Here is an 8756-nt window from a genome sequence, read left to right as displayed (position 1 = left end):
TGCAAGAAGATAGAGACATCTATTGAATTGCTGCTGGCTGTCCCTGTTATTTAGGTTCTCCTGGCTCTGATCTTTTGATATTTTGCACTTTAATCTACTTTACTGTTTGGTCTTCATGCTAGATGTTCTATTTACTCTGACCTTTCATCTGATACACTTTGACCTGGCTAACCTGTCAATATCCTTTTACTGTGCCCTTTTACTTTTACTGTACATTTTACATTTTTACTGTGTATTTCTACAATAAATCATTTAGTTTTTCCCATGTCTCAGCATCTGGTAATTGGATATTGAGCATCTTCCTGTAGATCTCATCTGCCTCTGTATACTTGGCAAAAGTAGGCTTATTGACAAAAAGGTGTTTTACCTCATGCTGGAGGTAAAACAAATTCTCAAAAGTTTGATACAATACTTTTCCAGTAGGTATACCCTTCATGGATGAAGTATTTACTTGATCTCTCGCCACTTCTCTGATCTTATTATTATAATCCTCATGTGTCATTAATTTGTTGTTTATAACCAAGGGATTTTATAAACCCTTTTGCCTCAAAACTTCGAACTTAACCATGAATCTGTCAATGACTAGTTGCATGGTTTGACACTTATCCTCTAAGTTCAACATCAAATTCCTCTTAGTGAGGACCTTTTTAACTTCTAAAATTGTACCTGTTCTATCAGGTATCTCTAATTCCTATAGCTCATACTTGTTCTTGGAGTTGAGGAAGTGAATGATCCTCGCAGCTTCCTCTAGCATGTCTCCAAGTTCTGCCTTGACTCTTTGTATGGCTTCTATAGCTTGCTTTATTAAATCAGTTTGTTCAAAAACAACGTGGATGAATGGCCAAATATCATTGATAGAGTCAATGATATTGGCACACATTTTCTCCTTAGCCTAACATAAAGGTTCATTCAATGTCAGTTCCTTCTCCAAGATTTTGATTCTTTCGGTCATCCTTGTGGACTTTTGCTATTCTTATTTGTGCATGATTTGGGCCAGTTTGTAATCTATTTCTAGGCTGGTCACTTTCTCCTTAAGCCTGTTCATCTCAGTGGTCTGAATGGAAATTTCTTCCATTACTTTGACCAACCTGTTTGCTTCATCACTTATAGAACCTTTTGCTGTAGACCCTGTTGCTGATGTAGTTGGTGTAGATGCTGGCAGTGTTGTGGCCATTGGAGCTGTGGGAGCCAAGGATGCTGCCAAAGTAGAAGGTACAATAGTGGTAACTATTGGGATGACAGTTGCAGGAGCATCATCAAGACTAGCTTGTTTGAGCTGAATCAAGCTATCCAATTCTTTTTCCATCTCCTTTAACTGATCGTTCAACTGCAACACTAGGTCCATCATCTCTTCATGATTGGTTTGGCTCTCCAGGACCTCCTTTGTCTGTGGGTGTTGTAAATGAGGCAACTTAAGTTGTTTCTTGAGGGTTGCTATATCCTCATTTTCTTTTTGATCAACATTTCAGCAGCCTTAATGTCACTTGGATCATGGCCCAGTTCAATGACCAAGTCCTCCAATGACTTTATCCTATTGTCTTTGGCCTGTGAAGAGGCCTTCTCCAATTTGTACTGGGTTGTCACATTATCCAGTGAATCTTGCAGCTTGTGGGCAGCCATGGCCTTTCCTATAAGGGTGGAGTAAATCATTTCTCCAGCTTGTTTGTGGAACTCTATTTGGTCAAGGGGATGAAAATCCCTGTCCATCCCCTCAAAATTAGTCTTCTTGTAGTGAGCCGAGGTCTTTGGTTGCTATACAGTGGGCTACAAAAATGACACCTACATCTTTCCTGCTTTAGTGTCAAAGGTTGACATTAATCTACTCTGGTTGGGTGGTGTATGTTTGAAGTATTGGGCATATGTCTTTGCCTTCAACTTCTCATTCCTCATCTTTATTTCTTTGTACCTGTCTTTGATGTCATTTTCTCTGTCAGCTGGCCTGACAAAGGAAGAAACCTCAACACTGTGTTTTCTTTCAATCAATTGAGTGTTGGAGGTTGATGGATGTTGTGTTTCACCTGATACAACTGTGTATTTTCTTCTCTGCCCCATTGTTTCAGTGTCAGTTATTTCCACTAATTAAAAATTCTCCTCCTGTTTAGACACAGGATTCAACTTGGGCCTTTTTATGATCTCAAACAACTCATCTGTAGTCTCCATGGCAGAGCTGAATGTCTCTTCCTTGTTCCTCTTTGGATTCTTCTCTTCATTAGCTGGGGTCTGTAACAAAGGATGAACATTCATTGGCTCTCTTAGCTCTAGCACTTGCAAGAAAGAGCTCTGGTCAAATTGTTTTTCAAAATCAAAGAGTGTGTTCTCCACATCCACAACTACACTATCCATGTCAATCAATGTGTTTTCCAACCACTTAGATTAGTTGGCAAATTGTTCAATGTCAGGTCTTTGGTGGTGGATGTATGGTCCCAACTTGACCCTGAGTCTTAGCTTATTTATAACACCATGAGGGTCATACTACCACATGAAGTTGTTGCTGAATTTCATTTGATATAGTATCTTGTCAGCCTCTGGTCCAACCTCTTTGTTATTGCAAATGAATGGGCACAATTGATTCTTCATCTTAAATTGGGTTTTATTCCTAGCAGATAGGAAGTGGACCTCATTAGATTTGATGATTTGTCTGAAGTACTTAAGTGCAAATATCCTCATAGGGAGGTATTTGGGCAAATTATAAGGGGCTAATTGGTAGCCATAAACTCTGATTTTATTGTGGTTCTAGTACAGGTACCTATCTCCCACCTTTTTGTTCTTAGCCAACTGTAGCACTCTCTTGATTTCTTGGTTGATCCTAGGTTGAGTGTTACCAGTCAGCATGTTCATGACTGGGTATACAAATGAGTCTATGAAGTCTTTGTAGGTAAATGCTGTGGAAAATTTCTAAACCAAGGGGGTCCAGTAGACCACTGATCTCTATTTTCCCTTGGTATCCAACTTCTGGATACTCACAGGGAACTTGTCTACTTGGTAATATAAAACATATGAAACAACACTGAAGAGTATTTGAAAACTCTTTTAGTGGGTAGTCTGGTGAATTGCTCATGCATTTTGTCTGCAATGAACTGAGCATAATTGTACATGATAGCAGAAGGCTTGCCTGGGGTGAAAATGGACAAGAAGGCCAGGATGACCTCATCCACATGTTCATTTGAAGTGTATCCTAGGATGCATGAGAGCATGATGATTATGTGTCTGCCAGTCTCTGAAAAAATGGTGGTAGCATAGGGTGGAGTTTCTGTAGGAGTATGGCGGTCTTCAATGATGAAAGTATGGCATATTTGCCTTATCTTAACCAGGTCTAGTGTGATGTATAAGTCCAATAGGCTTCCAATGGATATAAGGGTTTGATTAGGGCTAGGCTAGACTTGAAGAATTTGGTTGATGGACTCTGGTGTAACGGTGAATAACAACTGCTGGTTTGGGGCAACAATAGCCCTTTGGGTAGGGATATAACAGGCATGACAAAAATGTAAAATATTAGGGAATGGGTGAACTTCTGGGAATAGGTATTTAGATAGATTGGATTCCAAAAGGTGGATGTCATCTGCATGGCTTAGAAATCTGTCCTTACTCCAATAGTGGAGCTTCAAAAGGTGGGCTAGAGTAGCAATGTCTTTTATTTGGAAATCCCTCCCTGCTAGTGCTAGATGGTCGATGTCCAGGTGAGGGGTTGACACAGGTCTCACATCCAAATAGGTCTGAGAAGCCATTTTTTAGGGGGTAAGGTGTGAATAAGGCTTATACAGGCTGTGGAAGTGAGGTTTGAGTAAGTCTGGTACTGAGAGAGGGTAATTTGCAGTTTGAAAAAGAGGGGTTTGGGTATTTAGGTGGAAATACCCTCAATTAGGCAAATGTATCAATTAATTTCAATTAATTAATCTTTAAATTGACTGTACATTTTCAAATTGAGAGGGTCGTTCCAGTTTTTTCTCAAAATACCTGGAAATTGGTGGTTCAAGCTACAAACTGGTTTCAATGGTGTTTATAGAGGGTACAATTTCTTTAGCTATGTAGTGGTTGCTTGAATTGGGCATCCGGAGCGTGTTTGAGAGATGAAAAATGGTCAATTTCAGTTGCAAAGGCTTAGGGTGGCAGAGGAAGGCTTAGGAAGCATCCACAGTGCAAACGAGCGAAAAGAGTTGAAATGGGCTTCTTTAGCCTTTTAACCGACAACGTTTAGAATTTGGCGCGAAATTCATAAATGAATAGTGACTGGTTTTGGCTTTTGGCGGGGAGGCAGTTTCAGGGGCCATCGCACCGCTTTTGGCAGGCGGGTGGTATTTTGTTGAGAGCATGTGATTTCGCTTAGAGCTGCCATGTAGCCGAAAAGGCCCTGAGCAAAATCACGAATCTCACGTGTTCTCAGGCTTGTAAAGGTTGGAGAGGGAATGAGCACGATATGGATGTGCACCGTCAGATCTGGGGGTGAGAGATCTAATGGCTATCGCGCAGTGAAACTACACAGAGGGAAATCAGGGTGAATATTTGCGGGGCCCGGGGGATTAATTACAACTAATTGTAATTAATTAATGAATAAAGTGGGGGTTAAAAATATAATGAGCGGGTTAATGGAGTGGGACCAAGGTTAAATGTGGCAGGTTTTCTTAACCACACCAAAGGTGGTGGGTTAATGGGTTTATGTCGGGGACATATAAATTGGGGAATTAATTAAATAATGCGAGGGGAATACAACTTAGGATAAAGGGTTTTTATGGGTTTTTAGGGAAATTAATAAAGGGGAATGTGATTTTTTCAATGCGGAGTGGGTTTCACACTTGGGAAAAGGGGCTTTAGGTAGGGAAATGAGTTTTGGAGGGTTATTTTCCAGGAAAATGTGTGAAACCAAGGAGTAAGGGTCAAAATGAAGGGAAAAGGGTATTTTCATAAGCAATGATGGGATAATGGGGAAATTAGCAAATATGTGGTGGGGGTGAAATGAAATGAGGGGAAGTTAATCAAACAAGCTTGTGAGCATCCTTTTACTCTAATAACTACTCCTGCACACTGAAACATATGATTAAGCATGATAAATGTGTTTATGCTTTAACAACCTTGTACTTATGCAACCTTTCTCCTACCTACCCTTTACTTATTATAAATTTTTTTCTTCACTTCATTAGGTTCATTTAAGCTAGCAGACCCTTAATTTCCTTTTCTTTTGTCAAACAAACTATATAATTCTAACCTTATAACTTCCAATGGCTCAGATTAAGCTGTTGAGCACATTTATTTCTCTATCTAACTACTGATCTCCCAAGGTTAAACAGTTTGTCTAGATCTTTATTCTCTATCTATAAACATGAAATTTAAAGCATGAATTAGTCAAGATTAAGCTATTTGACTATCATGGGCTATGGCATTTATGACAAGTTGCACAGAACCATTATTTTAGACATAAAAGTAAAAGCAATGGCACTTAAATTTGCACACTTTCATGATCTGTTTTTGTTTGGGGTTCATATTTTTCACTTTTTTGTTATTTTATTTTTCTTTTTGTCCTTTGATTATTCTTTTAGGACATACCCTCTTTAATTTTTTTTAATTTTTAATATGGAAAACATTTTGCAGAAAGAAAAAGTATGTACAATATTACAAGACTAACCATAGCCAATTCTAAATTATGAATCCTATTATTATAGGACCCGAACAATGGCTCCACATGGGGATGGCATTTCCTGGTGAAATTTCAAGAACTTTAAGATTAGTAGCCTCTGAAAATGTGACTGAAGTTACCTTGTAAATTGTTCTTCTGTGATTATACTTTATTGATACTTCAAAGCTTAGGGACTTCTCTCCGGGCTTCAACTTCAAAAGATTACTGTCCAATCCAATCTAAACTCTACAATGTTATATACAATGACCAAAGTAAAGTGAACTATTGCTAATTTGTGGATATATAATGCTTTAGTATTCTACCATTGACAGGTCCTCCTGGTAGATTTGACCCATCTTTCTCTCTCAAGAAAAAAGCATTGTTACCTCTATAACCATAAATGACATAAGGGCCTTGCCATAGAAAATTAGACTTGCCATGTTTTCCCTTGTATTCTCTTCTTGAATCCCACTTAATAACTTTATCACCTATTTAAAAATCATCAGCTTTGGTCTTTTTATCAAATATATTTTTGATTTTGTCCTGGATTACTTGTGATTTTACATATACTTCTTCTTTGGTTTGCTGCAAGTGTATGGTTTGATTTATCCTTCTCTGGATATCATTTGGTTCTACCTGCAATTTCTGGATGATCTTCATCACTGGAACTCCAAGAGAGGATGGAAAAATAGAATCCATCGCATATACCAATTGATAGGGATATGTACTAATGGAATTTTTGGTAGTTAGTCTGTCTGCCCATAAGGCATTGACCAACTTTTTGTTCCATGTCTTTTTGTTGTCTTCCAGTAATTTCTTAATGATATTGACCAGGATTTTGTTAGAGGATTCTGCAAGTCCATTACCTTGAGGGTAATATGTAGTGGAATGGCCAAGGGTGATGTGATACTTGTTACAAAAGTATACCATTTTCTTGGATTTAAAAGCAGCTGCATTATTAGTAATGAGCTTTTGGGGGCATCCAAATCTTGACAGGATATTGTTTTCTAGGAATGAGATAATGACAAAGTCTGTGGCTTGTCTAGAAGGAATGGCTTCTATCCATTTGGTGAAGTAATTAGTTGCTATCAAAATCTATTTATGTTGAGCTGAGGAGGCTAGGTGTATTTCTCCAATGAAGTCTAACCCCCATTGTTGAAATGGCTATTCTGTGGAGATGGGTTTGAGAGGTAAAGGTAAAAGTTTTATTTTCCCCTCAAATATCTGATGCTTATGACATGAGGTCACATGTTTCTTAACATCTGCAAAAAGAGTAGGCTAGTAAAAACCAACCCTCAGGGTTTTGTCAGTAGTAGTTTTCCAATACAAGTGTCCTCCACAATCTCCTGCATGAAATTCTTGCATAATTTTATTAGCTTCATATTTAAGTAAACAATTCAAAAGAATACAACCATTGTCTTTCCAAAATAAAGCATTATCTGTGATACAGTATGTTAATGATTTCATTTTAAAAAATATAGCTTTAGTTCTTGTTAAACTAGGAGGAGCTTGTAAGTTCAGTAATACGAATATGATATCTCCATACCAAGGTGAATCAGTAAAAGGTTCATTGATTTGTGGAGTTGCCATCTCTTCCTGATCATCAAGGGCACTAATGAAATTTATATCTAGGGCCTGACAGTTCGATTCAGCCATGAGTTTGGCGAAACCTTAGCCTTTGATAAGTTTAGTAGGCTTTATTTCTATATCATATTCCAAAATAGTGGAAACCCATTTGCCTCTTTTTCTTTCAGGTCCATTTTGTGTCAAAATGTCCTTAACTACTAAATTTGGAACATAAGCAATGATGTGAGAATACAAAATGTACACTCTGATGTCTTTAATAGCCTTTAATAAAGCTAATTCTTGTTTTTCCATAATGTTGTATTTGAGTGTGACATTTCTTAAGGATTTACTGAAAAATGCACTTGGTTGTTCATATACTTGGTCATTATTTTGCAACAAGACTGTTGCAATAGTGTGTTTTGAAGAAAAAGAAAAAATTATAAAATCTTTCTGGAAATTAGGACTTACAAGGACTGGAGTCTTGGTTAGGGCTTCCTTGATCGTTTCAAAGGACTGTTTGGTCTCCACTTTCCATTTAAGTGCTGAATCCTTTCTTAACATGTTATTTAGTTCTCTAATCAATTCTGCTAAATTTGAAATGAATCTCCTATGAAAATTTATCTTGCCTAAAAATGACTGTAACTCTTTAATGTTTCTAGGATGGGTGATGGTCAAAATGTCCTCTATTCTAGAAGGATCTATTCTAATTCCATCTTTGGATATTATATGTCCCAATAGTTTACCCTCTTCTAGACCAAAGAGTGTCTTTTTGGGATTTAAGGAAATCCCAAATTTTTTGCATTTAATGAAAACTCTTCTTAGGTGATCTAAGTGTTCATTATCAGATTTAGAAAAGACTGTGATGTCATCTTTGTAAAACACTAATAAATCATGGATTTCCTTGGCAAAATCTATAACCATAGCTCTTTGAAATGTTGCTCCTGCGTTAATTAATCCAAAAGGCATATTCAAATACATGAAGGTACCCCAAGGAGTAGTAAATGTAGTTTTGGCTTGGTCCTCTGGTTGAACTAAGATCTAGTTATATCCAGAAAATCCATCAAGTAGTGAAATTTTGGATGAGCCTACTACCTTATGAAGGATATGGTCCATTTTTGGTAGAGAATAGTTGTCTTTTAATGAGACCTTGTTTATATTTCTAAAATCAACACAAAGTTTGATTTCTCCAGTTTTCTTCCTAGTAGTGACTAAGTTTGAAGCTCGATCTGAGTATCTAATGGGAGCTATGATTTGGGCATCATACATTCTTTTAACTTCTTTCTCAATAGATGGCATAGGAACTGGATTAATTCTCCTAAGTTTCTGTTTAAAAGGTTTATGATCTTCTTTAATAGGTATCTTGTGTTGAATTATGCTGGTGTCATAAGACTTCAAGTCTTCATAACTCCAGGCAAATACATCTTGAAACTATTTAAAAATATTTATGTATTTAACCTTTTCATATGGAGGTAAGGATTTTGATAATTTAATGAGTTTAGGTTTTTCTTCAGTTCCTATGTTAGATTCTTCTATATTTGCCCTTAATGGCTCCATTTTTGGTTTACTAGCTACATCGTTTGAG

The sequence above is a fragment of the Pinus tabuliformis genome, chromosome X (genome assembly GCF_031772625.1).
Source record: "Pinus tabuliformis cultivar Carrire ecotype Pingquan chromosome X, CPIR1, whole genome shotgun sequence".
Taxonomy (NCBI): Eukaryota; Viridiplantae; Streptophyta; class Pinopsida; order Pinales; family Pinaceae; genus Pinus; species Pinus tabuliformis.
The sequence above is the reverse complement of the archived record's forward strand: the minus strand, read 5'-3'. Positions refer to the sequence as shown.